Source organism: Takifugu rubripes, chromosome 15, assembly GCF_901000725.2.
Source record: "Takifugu rubripes chromosome 15, fTakRub1.2, whole genome shotgun sequence".
NCBI classification, from domain to species: domain Eukaryota; kingdom Metazoa; phylum Chordata; class Actinopteri; order Tetraodontiformes; family Tetraodontidae; genus Takifugu; species Takifugu rubripes.
The window spans coordinates 14936309-14949029 of record NC_042299.1 but is presented as its reverse complement, the minus strand read 5'-3'; the positions used below and the strand labels follow the sequence as shown (position 1 = coordinate 14949029).

Here is a 12721-nt window from a genome sequence, read left to right as displayed (position 1 = left end):
ATTTCCCCTTGGCTGCAACAGTTTACAGACTAATATACAAACCACCTCTATTCTTCACCAGATGTTTTAAATAACTACATTTCACATTAAACAAGGAGATCATCTTGGTTTGAAGAAGCCCACCTCATGCCTGATTTCTGCAGATAAGACTCATCATTGATTTCAGGAGGAAAACAGCAGTCAGTCAACAGTCACTCAGGGTTACCACAGACACTGAAGAAACGGGCCGTGATCAATGGAGGGATGACTCTCCCCGTACAGCGTTTAAACAGCAAGCAGCTCAATAAAATGATTTTGGAGGTCATTTATTCAAACAAGAGTCACATTTTAGGACCGTAGGCCTCATTTCCAAGTGTGGCATGGTTTAATTAGCACGTTTCAGCTGCAATTTTCTCTCTTTAAAAGTATTATTTTTATGGGGGAATTCCATGCTGTGCTGCTGTTTTTTCACTTTTCACTTTTAGTGGTAAATAACGTTGCTCTTTAAGGATCAGTTCTAAAGTGTCACGTGTATTATACACCGCAAGGTGGCGTCAACTTGCATTTAAAAACGTTTCTATTGGCATCCAAATAAAACCATCAAAACCATCATTTATTTGTACATCAAAACGACGTGATTGATTAATCTGGAGTCTATTTGCACTCTTCCCAGCTATTGTCCGTTTAACCTGTGATGGGTCCACTGATCACAGTTAACAGCGCAAAATTAACATAGTGTTTGTTGTCAGTGGGGCCCCTGTTGTCCTGTGGGTGACTGATTTCCGTGGTGATTACTCCCATTGTTGTAGATAAACACCTAAAGAAGCCTTAGAGAAATGGAAGGACGGTATTAGTCTGTATGCAGACCTCATCAGCCCGAGGAACATTGTTTACTGGTGTTTATTCAAAACAACAAATAATTACATTGTTCTTTTTTTCCCTCCAACCTCATTGACGATCGCTGTTTTCTAACGGAGTAAGCAAGCACAAACAAGTCCATAGTATCTTCCAGGAAACAGGCCATGGTGCACATCTGCAGCAGGTCACACAACAGCAGCACCTCCTTGATCAATAGCTTTCATCGAACCAGACAAAACACATCCTTATCTGAATGAGTCCTTCCACGGGATTCCGTTGAGTTTGTTGAGTTTTCCCCCTCCTTTAATGGGATCATTCAGCGTTTAGTCTAATAAAACATGTGTTCTTTTTAAAAATAAAATAAAATGAAATGAAACAATGGAAAATGCACTGATTTAGAGGCCTAGTTATCAAGAACATATACTTTCACGTGTCTCTCCTGCGCAGACGCCAGTGGTCGATAGGGGGCGCCACGGGAGGGCTGCGTATATAAACCCGGCTCTTCAATGATAACTGGTCACTCAAGTGGCGCACAGGTGAGGTCGGAGCCGGAGGGTGCTGGTTGCAGACAGAGAGGTGAGAATCTTCACACATTAACGTGGCAACTCGTGCGTTTATTTGATGTTTGCATTGAGATTCAAAAAGTTGCTGAATATGAGTTCATTTGAAAGCACTGTACAACGGAACTCTGCAGAAACTTTTATTTTCCAGAACTAAACAGAATGTAGGTGCATGTGACTGTGATAGAGAGAGACACGGAGAGGGTGAGAGACACAGAGAGAGAGAGAGAGAGAGAGCTTCTGCTGATCTGTTTACTGTTTGTCTGCCATCGCCTTTATGTTTCGGTCGAGCCACACAGCAATTACTGAGAGGCAGTCGCGCTCGGTTGGGCTTGAGGGGACATTTAAAGGGTCGTGCACAACAGAAGGTGCAGACAGACAGAGAGACGGGAAGAGAAGGGAATAAAAGAGCCCCATTTTTACCCGGCTCAGACCAGTTCTGCAGCAGAGCATCAGCAGCAGAGCAGCAGCTGTGAGGGCCACCGTGGAGACGTTCCTTAGATGAAGCCATGTAGGAGCTTTGTCCCGGCAGCAGAGTGAAGGAATCCTCTAAATGCACAGGCGGGAGAGTTAATCATTTGCCATCCTGTTGCTGTCAGGTTGGTTCAGCTCTGTACAACGCATACAATCACTGCTTATCGGAAAGCTAATCAGGACGTTTATATTTATAGAGGGGTGAATATTTCATCAGTGGGTTTCTTTTCAGTTTATTTTGACACTTTTACACTTGCACTGCTGTGTGAACTTTCTGATCCTCGAGTGACCTCCTCATGAAACTACATTAAAACCTTTTCTTCTTCTTTTCTCTTTACAGATAAGTGATCGTTCAGCCTGAGCCTCGGGGAGGATCTCTCTCTCTCTCTCTCTCGCTCGCTCGCTCGTGTGTGTTTTGGTGATCTCTCTTGCTCGGCTCAGCACTCCTCTTCCTCTTCCTACCACCGACCATGCCTCCGACCCTGGCCTCCGCGTTCAGCAGGCGCTGGTGGATGGCGGTGACCGCCATCATCGAGAACCTGCTGTTCTCCGCCGTGCTGCTGGGATGGGGGTCGCTCCTCATCATGCTCAAGTCCGAGGGCTTCTACTCCTACCTTTGCAACGAAGAAGGTGAGTCACAGCACAGAGGCGATCTTTTCCTCTCGATTGATGTGACTTTTCTTTGATGTGGTAAGTTTTCCACATCAAGGCGGTCGTTTGTGTTAAGAGGTCGCGAGATGAATTCTGCTCAGTTACCAGTTGGTCACCGTCCAGTCTTCAGGAGTAAAATACCTAAGACTCCTCTATTTCCTCCCTTTGGACCCAAACCTTGGGCCAGGTGCTTTGTGTTGGGACGCACAAAGGAATCAGTCAGGTCAAATGAAGGAGCAGTAAGTGAGAACCATCAGAGTGGAACTGGACCAGCTCCAGCACTGAGTCAGCTGACACTTGTGTCACGGCTTCTTATTGCTTCAGCTGAACTCCTCGTTAGAGTTTCCTCCCCCCCCGCCTCATCAGCAGCTTCACACAGTTTACGCAATAAATTTACATGGCTGGTGATTAACGGGAGGCCTGAACGACTGTTGCGCAACAGAAACAGTTGAGGCGTCAGAACGAGACCAGGGTCGGCGGAGAAACAGTTCTGCAGCACCAAATTCTGGGGGAAAATAGTCACATTTGTCCTCTGTCCATCAGTGCGGATTACGTAAGATGATTTGAGGAAACGCTCAGCACGCGTGGGAGAAGCCCTCGCCGACCACACCGCCAACAGCAGGCCGGAGACTTCCTACAGCTCAGAGATGTCTTATTAACCCCCGATGATAGGAGAGAGAAGGGAATACCAGTTTTAGGCATGTGACAGCGGAACAAAATGATCCGCCACTTATTGCGCTTAATATGGAGGCTGAAAGTCCACTGATAGAGAACAGAGAGGAAGATACTGATAGAAAAGTGATGAGCATCAAATACCAGGTCGTAAAAACAAGCTCAAGATAATATTTGATTAAGTCAGCAGGCCAGAGACGTTTCATTTATTAATAATAATTAATAACAGCAGCTGTGCTCTTCCTCAAGACCGCTCAGCCCAGAGAGGCGTGAAAACCTGAAGAAGTTTCTCCTTCGTTTCTAGGGAAATGTCAGGAATACTGGGAAGACACGTGGGTTTACGATTGTTCTTATCTAATCTGCGTCCTTGTTAGTTCGTCATCATTGCATTGATGAAACAATCTTGTCTTTGGCGTACAGTATCGGGTCCTGCACACGTCAGGCCGTTTCCCTCCGCTGGACTTTGCTCGTCCTTACATTTTCTCAACCGTGCATGTTTTTTGCTAGCCTCAGCTATCGCGCCCATAATCCCCGGCGGGCCCGACATCATCATGAATTCAAAGCAAATGCATCAAGGGCACAGTTTTGGTTTTGGTTTTCACATTTTTTATACACTTCAAACTACAGCTTCCTGTTTTCCAGGCAACATCTCCAGCTACAACGTGTCCCTGCCGCCGCCAGCGGCCACACCCAGCTGGTACGAGGAGTACTACTACGACGCCGCGTTCGGCCCCGGGGACGGCGTGGAGATGAGGCCGTGGCGGCCCGGCCGAAGGGCCCCTGAAGATGAACGGCTGGCTGATTTGCAAAGAGCAGGACGAGATGCTGAACCTGGCGTTTACGGTGGGCTCCTTCCTGCTCTCTGCCATCACCCTGCCGCTGGGAATCATCATGGACAAATACGGGCCGCGCAAGCTCCGACTGCTGGGCAGGTAAGGCCGAGGCCAAGGCCGGCGGTGGGTTCTGGGCTCTGTGAATCAGTGTTCAGCAGAAGCATCTCTTTTCAGCACATGTTTCGGGCTGTCGTGTCTGCTCATCGCGTACGGAGCCTACAAACCAAACGGTGAGGGGGCCACATTCCACTGCTTTTTGGCCGTGAGTCTGATTCTGTGGGAACCCCCCCGAGATAACCTCTGTGTTGTTTGCAGATCTCTCCGTCCTTATCTTCATCGCCCTGACTTTCAATGGCTTTGGTGGCATGTGCATGACCTTCACCTCCCTCACGGTAAGTGTGTGCACTGGTGCGTGCGCGGCCGCGGCCAGATTTCCACGAACTGTCCCGTTATTACGGCCTTGGCTCTCTGCGCGCTCACCCTCTCCACACCCTGCTGTCTGGCCTCGCTCATGCATTGAACTCTGCTCTGCTCCTGTTGACAGCCTGTCTGATCTTTGGATAGCAGGGGCCGTTCCTTCGTGTTGTATCACTATCCAGAGCCTTTATTGTATTTCTTAACAACCGCATGTACAGAAGCCCGCAGACCCGGGACAGCCGTTAATATCGGAAGTTACGCACAGCCTGTGGAAAGAGGCCACGGGTTTAAAGCAAATGTAAATGACAGGAAAACAAACCACCGGCCGTGACGTTGTGTTTGTTTTGTTGAAACAGTCAGAGAGCGGGTTAAATGTACATTCCAGCCATAAGCTGAAGCTGCTGCGCCTTACACATTTATTAGTCATACATATATAGTAGGAACACTTCTCCATTCCCACAAGGACAAAGATGCACGGATACAAGATTCCCTGGATCCCCAAGGTCAGCTCCTCACTATTGAGCGTTACCATGGTGATGCCATCCACTGCTAATGGGGTCTGCAGTAAAAATCCCAATAAAATGCCCCTTTTCTGCACCACTATGGGGAATTATAGTACACGTCTGTGCATCTTCATACATCTCATTTGATGCCACTTTGGGTCTGAATGCCAGCGATGGTAAAGATAGAATTTAGATCTTTGTTTACATTTTCACCAACAGCCTGAAGCCACAACCGCCCCCACATATCAACCTTCCCCTCCATCGTCCCGACAACCTGACTTACTATATATGAAAGGCCCCGTGCGGGGTTAATCATTATCCTCCATGCCATTCCTCAACTCATCAATCGTGACCTTAACTTGGACTACCAGGCGTTCCTTCTCAGCTCGGTGTTGTTGGGTAACAGCCGCAGGTGAATCACCAGGGTCAGTTGCTAGGTCACCTTTTCAGGTGTATCAGGTGCTGCTGCGGCGTTGCTTTATGTTATTGACCCTCTCAGGCGAATTGATCTATGTTTTTCATGCTGCTGTAGGTTTTTCATTAACTGCATTTAATCTACAGATTGGATTTTGTATTAACTAAAATATAGATTATTTGTAATTTAAATGCTGGCAAACTCCACCTAGTGGCCATCCTCCACATCTAACGGGCTCTAGTCTCATAAAAATCGACCTGCGTGAGCAAAGCAGCTTGTTCTAATTAATGCTGTTCTCAGCAGAACAGTCGTACTTTGTTCTATTGTCCTAGTGGAACTTTGTGTTACATTTATGCGAGTGGAATAAAAACATCAAACCCAACAAATTATCCTTTGATTTGGATTCTGACCTCACATGGCCTGAACGAAATGTGGCCAAGAAATGGTTTGAATCAATGTCCCCCCCCCCACACACACACACACACGTGTACAAACGCACAAAGACAGCCCTCATCCTTGGCAGACTTATGTAATTGAATGTGCTTGTTGTTGCTCAGTCTCTGGAAAGCGGAACCCCTCTTGAATTTTAGGATTTGGGATGTTATTCCACCCACCGTCCCCCGTTGGCTTTGGTTCCCCCCACGACTCTCTGCTCTCTTTCTTCAAACTGGAGCAGAGAGAGTAACCTCGGAGGCCCCCTCTCATTGTTTCAGCTGTATAGAATTCATGTACGTCCCTATCAAGTATCGGGCAGCTGTGTGTGTTATGCGTGGTATCGGCGTTCCCCGTCACTTTGTTTTGTGTTACTCTCCCCAATGTTCCCTCTGTCTGCTCGCTAATTGGTTCCCACTATCCACTCTGACCCGTTGTCAGTGTCGGCAGTGTCCTCACGGTGTCCTCATTCTGTCCCCGGCCTCAAGTTTAGAGCGGCTCCACTGCAGCTGAGATCACTACGATCCTGACCCAGGAGGGCCTAACCTTCGCACTCACACACCAGACGGGATCTTCTGTAGCCCTTCACATCAGAGCAACTTTATGGGTTTTCCTTCTACAGGAACCACCCTGGGCTGATTTGGTCATTTGAAACTGTCTCTGTTTGTTGTTAGCTCCCGAACATGTTTGGAGACCTTCGGTCCACCTTCATCGCCCTAATGATCGGCTCTTACGCCTCATCTGCGGTCACCTTCCCCGGTATCAAGGTAACGACTCCGAATCAGGTTTTATTTATTCATTTATCATTGGAAAATAGAAAGAGAGAGAACGGCGAGTTAACGTTAACAAAGAAGCAAATTGTGTCTATTGCAACCTTGAGTTAAAAAAAAAGAGGGACCCTCCAACCTAAGGGAAGAGAAGGAAGGACAGGAACTACAGGAACTGTATTGCGCAATGACGAAGTCAGTTAAAGCTTACATGAGGATTTTCTAAATTGAATTAATGGCTGAAGCTCAACGCGTTAGAATATCTGTCAGAATGCAGAAAATTAAAGTGAGTGTGTGTTTGTGTGTGCAGCCAATGACTATCCTGCAGCTAAAGCTACAAACTTTAGGAGCTTGTTATTTGGTTTCCAGGTGATTTATGACTTTGGGATATCATTCATCTCCATCCTGGTGGTGTGGGCCGCCTGTGCTGGACTGGTCTTCTTGAACTGCTACCTGAACTGGCCTCTAGAACCATTCCCAGGACCGGAGGACATGGATTACACGTAAATACGCAATGATCTTTTTCAGCAAGTCTCCTCCATCGTCTCCATTTTGAAGGCTTAATGCTGACATACTTGTTGCTGCCCTTCCTCTCTCCTCCTCTGCCCCCTCAGCATCAAGATTAAGTTTAGCTGGCTGGGCTTTGACCATAAAATCAGGGAAGCAGTTTTACCACCAGGTGACCACAGTGGGCCGCCGCCTCAGTGTGGGCAGCAGCCTGAAGCAGAACGACCTGGCCGCTAAGGACGGGAACAAGCTCTGTCTGTCCACCACCGACCTGGAGATGGACTGCAACCCCCAAGCTGAGTGTAAGGAGGCAGAGCGCGTCCACTGTTGTCATGACAACGCTTTGGCTCCCTTTAACTCTGTCTGCCTGCCCTCTGCAGCCCAGTCGTTCCTAAAAACCATCACCACCACGACCTTCCTGCTCAGCCTGGTCACCATGAGCATCACGCAGCTTCGCCTCTTGTTCTACATGGGGGCCATGAACAGCGTCCTGGAGTCGCTCACTGACGGAGACCTCAACACAGGTCGGTGCTCCCGCTCTTCTGTCGGTTCTTCGGTAGCAACGGCAGCGTGAAAACTCCGCTGCGCCACATCAGTGCCTCGGGATTTAACTCGGTTCTCATTGAATTTTCAGTGGAGAGAATGGAAGTGGGTAAGGCTGTCATCTTGTCGCAGTAGGACTGAAGCATCAGTCTTTAGCGCTACACGCTACTTTATTTTATTACTTTTGATTTTTATTGCTTTGCTACTCGACCTTGGGAAAGGTGAGCAGAGTCCTAAAAACACCATTAGCTTTAATATAAAACCACCAGATAGCATTTGATTGTAATCATTGACTAACACTGACCCCCCACCAACCTGTTCACATGACAGAGCTCTTTGAGCTGATCTTGTCGGGCTCTAAATCCCTTCAGGATCCGACAGATTAACTCACTGAACAGCTGTTTTCTCCATAGCTGCTGCTGCTTCACTCAGTAGGGTTTTACAGCCAAAGTCATTGAGTAACTTCACGGACGTAGTTGTTAACGCCAGCTATCACACCACCTCCTTGGCGGAGGTAAAAATACGTCTCGTGCCGCCGCCATCGTGTTGTGTTGCTTTCTTTGAGCGCATTTCTAGTTTAATAACATGGATCTCCTCCTGGCAGTGAGTCTCTACTCCTCCATCTTTGGTGTGCTGCAGCTGCTCTGCCTGATGACCACCCCCGTGATTGGTCAGATCATGGACTGGAAGCTGAAGGAGTGTGACGATGCCGAGGAGCAAAAGAAGCTCAGCAGCAAGTGAGTCGACGGGTTTAAGCCCTCAGTCTTTCTCATCCCTGATGTATGAGGACATCAGCTCGCTTCAAGAGCAAGATCTGACCTCTGGTGCCTCATAAATAACTTCCTCTCCTCTCCTCTCCTCTCCCCTCTCTCCTCTCCTCTCCTCTCCTCTCCTCTCCTCTCCTCCTCTCCTCTCCTCTCCTCTCCTCTCCTCTCCTCTCCTCTCCTCTCCTCTCCTCCCCTCTCCTCTCCTCTCCTCTCCTCTCCTCTCCTCCTCTCCTCCCTCCCCCTCCTCTCCTCTCCTCCCCCTCCTGTCCACCAAAGTGGGGAGCAGAAGACAAAGAGGAGAGACAAGAAGACACAAAAGGTCACCAATGCCCTGCGAGCCTTCATCCTGACCAACCTGCTCTTGGTGGGTTTTGGAATCACGTCTCTGATTCCTAATCTGGAGATACAGGTGAGTTTTGGCTCTAAAAGACACAACATGTGTTAAACTGACTTGGGGGGTCAAGTATGGATGTTATTATTAATGCTGATTCCCCTGGATGGGGGGGCAGACCTGCAGTTATCTCACAGTTTTGCAGTATAAACACATTTAAATTGAGGGGATATTTTCTAAACACAACCATGAAACTTCCAGACTGGAACCACTTTAGTCCACTTGGGTCCACATCAGCCTCCCTTGGTTCTCTGAGCTCTTTATTGTCGTTTTATCTGACAGATTTATCCAAACCTGATTGATTTTGATTTCTTAGATCGTGTCCTTCATCCTCCACACTGTGGTGCGAGGATTCATTCACTCCGCGGTCGGTGGCCTCTATGCTGCCGTGTAAGTCTCCCACATCCCTCCATGTTGTCATTGAAGAGACAATAATAACGAAATGACCGCCTCTGCAGATACCCGTCCTCCCAGTTCGGCAGCCTGACAGGCATGCAGTCGCTGGTCAGCGCCGTGTTCGCCCTGCTGCAGCAGCCCTTGTTCCTGGCCATGATGGGACCCCTGGGAGGAGACCCCTTCTGGGTATAAAGACACACTTCCACCCGTTCGGGACGCACGCTTGGAATCACAAATGCTAATTCTGGCGTTTGCCTTTTAGGTCAACATCGGTCTGCTCGCTCTGAGTATGCTGGGCTTCCTGTTGCCCTTCTACCTCATCTACTACAGACGAACACTCCAGAAACAGCAAGAGGAAAGGGAAGAGAACGCTAAGATCTACATCAAAATCAACGGCACCGACATCCCAGAGGCCTACGTGTAGAGAGAAGACGACGAAGACGCCACCCCTAAACACCCGTGTGCCAGCCTCATTTTCATAGACTCCCATTGTTTTTACTAGTTTTATATTTAATGGCGTGCACGCAAACGTGCTGCCATTTCAGATCCTTTGATGCTGCTGTTTACCTCCAGCTGGACTTTCACCCAGAAGGAAGGTGACGAGAAGAACAAAGGAGGAAAAGACTGTGAAAGGAAAGAGGATCTGCCTCTGCACTCCCCCTCAAATCCTCCGAGTTTATCTTTGTTCTCTCCCACCTGATGCCACATCGTCTGTGTTCCGCATCAAAGCCGCGCTGATGCGTCCCTGCGTGAAGAGTAAAGTCCGCTGTGGTGTGGCGCAGATCTCGCCCTGATTGTGAGGAGTTGTCTTTGTTGATAGCGAAAAGTAAGTGCGGACGAATCGACAGGGAGGAGAGAAGAGGCTTAATTCTGATGTTTTGTTGAGCCTTTATTGACCTGGTAATTACCCTAAAGGTACTTTATGTTATAATAAGCTGTCGTACTGGAGGAATGCTTATGTCAAAGGAAGCAAACTAGTCTGTTTTGCTAAAGCAATATATTCACGTTTGTTTTTATAGAGATATTATATATCTATTTTATATCCCCTGTTGTGTAAATTAGGTTTACCACATGTGCCTTTTGGATACGCCTTCAGAGTCAATAACATAAACTTCAGAGTGCCCAGGATGAACTCCTAACTCTGGCACAGTAAAACCTAAGGAAACTACTCGCCGAGAGATTCCATAAATGATCTTATTTCAGTCTATCTACCAGCACTTTAAAGCTTTTAACTCCGACAGACATCAGCTTTTCACAGCACTTCTCTCCCTACGCCTGACTGAACAATTAGTTTTGCTATAATTCTTAGCTCCTCGCGCCTTCATATCTGTATTTATTTCACGTTGCGCTCACGTCAACAACAGACGCTGTGATGCGTTCAGGGTGCCTTGTTGCTTGCAGATCCACTCCTTCGCTCAGACTCATTAGAGAAAGAGGGATATTTGTTGAAGGTTATTAAATAATAAAGATCTTTTAAATGTTTCGTTCATGCTTTATTAGATATTGTCTTGAATATCAATTCAGGTAAAGAATATGCAAACTAATGCGTTTGAAACACACATTTAAATTACATAATAGAATAATAAAAATAAATAAATTTCTGGAAATGTGGAAAGAGAAATTAAATTTATGATTCATTGCGCTGTGTAACCAGCAGAGGTCAGTATTCTGCTAAAGTTAGCTTCACTGCCAAACTGAAAATATACTTAATTGATGTTAAGGTTTCTTCCACAATGTCGTACATTATATGACAAAATAATACCAGAAATCCCAGAGATAACAGAAATCATCTCATAATTAAAATTTCCAAAAAATAGTCTGAAACATCAATTTTTGCTTGTCAGTTAAGATTTAAAACAGATGTTTATTAGTGATAAAACATAAGACAGAAGCAATTTGGGAAACCAAGTGAATTTTGAGGGAATTAAAATCTGTTTTATGATTTCTAGATTTATATGGTGTGCGGGTCTCTGTGGGGGCTGGCAGGATGGGGGGCGGGGGTGAAGGGGGGGGGGGGGGGGGGGTTAGAATTAAAAACTGTCGTATTAATTTTGGATGCAGATAAATACAATCAGGATTATGAGAATGTCCCCCACGTGTGCTAAAAATAACCACACATACACCCTCCTGCAGGGACAGAACTAAGATGATTATCTGTATGTATGTATGTATGTATGTATGTATGTATGTATGTATGTGCCTATTTTGATCCATTGTCTGACATGATTTGACTGAACTGAAAAATCTGTGATTCTCTTATCAATGCTAAACCAGCAGAAAGTTACGTAATCGCCTGATATTACGGTCACAGGTATAGTGAGAGGGGCGTGGACGCGCGTGATAGATAGATAGATAGATAGATAGATAGATAGATAGATAGATAGATAGATAGATAGATAGATAGATAGATAGATAGATAGATAGGTGTAAGCGGATGTTGGCAGACGGATACAGTTGCGCTATAAATACAGCAGCAACAGGCTGTTACGTAATTTCAGACTCACACACGCACGATTATCCCGCAATCTCCCGGACGTGGGGCAGGATTATAGGGCCGCGTGAAGCGTCGCCATCGCGCGTCCACACGTTCATACAGGCGCGGACACGCGGGTCGTCAACGAGCGGGTTGATCGGTCATCAATTATCGGTGACTATCAGGCGCGCGTGGTCGGGTCGGGGGTTACTGGAGGGTGCGGGGGGGGCGATGACGCACGGCTGCTGTGTGCCAGCGGTGGTCCCCGTGTCGAGCCCATCCGTCGTGAATGCCACGTTCTGACGTCACCGTGGCAGCGATGACGCAGAGGATGTGGACCACTGTGAAGAAAACGGGTTCAGCTCAGCCTCCTATTCTCCCCTCCAGCATTTTATCCTAATTTGGCCTCTGTGGGCCACCACTTACAATGTTATGACCGAACTTGCAGTGAAATAGCCAACTCGGCAGCAGAAACTGGGCCCGTGTATTTTGAATAAAAGGTCGTTATCGGGCTGTTACGCTGAACCATCACAGGAGCAACTGACCAGCATGTAGGTAAAACAGTGCTGATACGCAACTCGTATGATCAAAACCTGTCAGGAGTGTTTCTCTTCTGCAAAACAAAAGCCGATTTTTTTATAAAGCCTAATTGGATCTACATTAAGGAGCCAGCCTGTCCTTCCCTGCCCAGCCAGCGCAACCACACGGATCCCATTTCCAGCCCCGACCCACCATTTCTGAGTGTGCTCGGCTCTGCACAGACCTCTTGCGCGCAGCAGCAACGCCGCGCCGCGGCCCCGATCAGGAAGTGAATTTGTAGGAACTAAGCGGAGGTAGGATGACATAGAGGGGGAGAGGTGGAGAGAAGCAAGAGGAGAAAGAAGAGACTCTCGGGAGGATCCATCGAACCTGTTTCGGGACCCGCTTTTTGCTGCTTCCTTCTCGGACACCGCGTCGCACGCACAAAAAAAAAAATGCTCATAAAGGAATTGTAAGTAGCTGTGCGTGTGTGTGTGCGTGAGAGATAGAGAGCGGCAGATGTCCGCGCGTTTATCCGTTTTGCCGTTGCAGCGCTGACATTGA

General features: G+C 47.4%; 1 pseudogene; it reads left to right on the top strand.

The window, feature by feature from the left end:
* Positions 1-1306: 1306 nt before the first annotated feature.
* LOC115252775 (large neutral amino acids transporter small subunit 4-like) lies at positions 1307-10571 on the top strand (annotated as a pseudogene).
* Positions 10572-12721: the final 2150 nt, after the last annotated feature.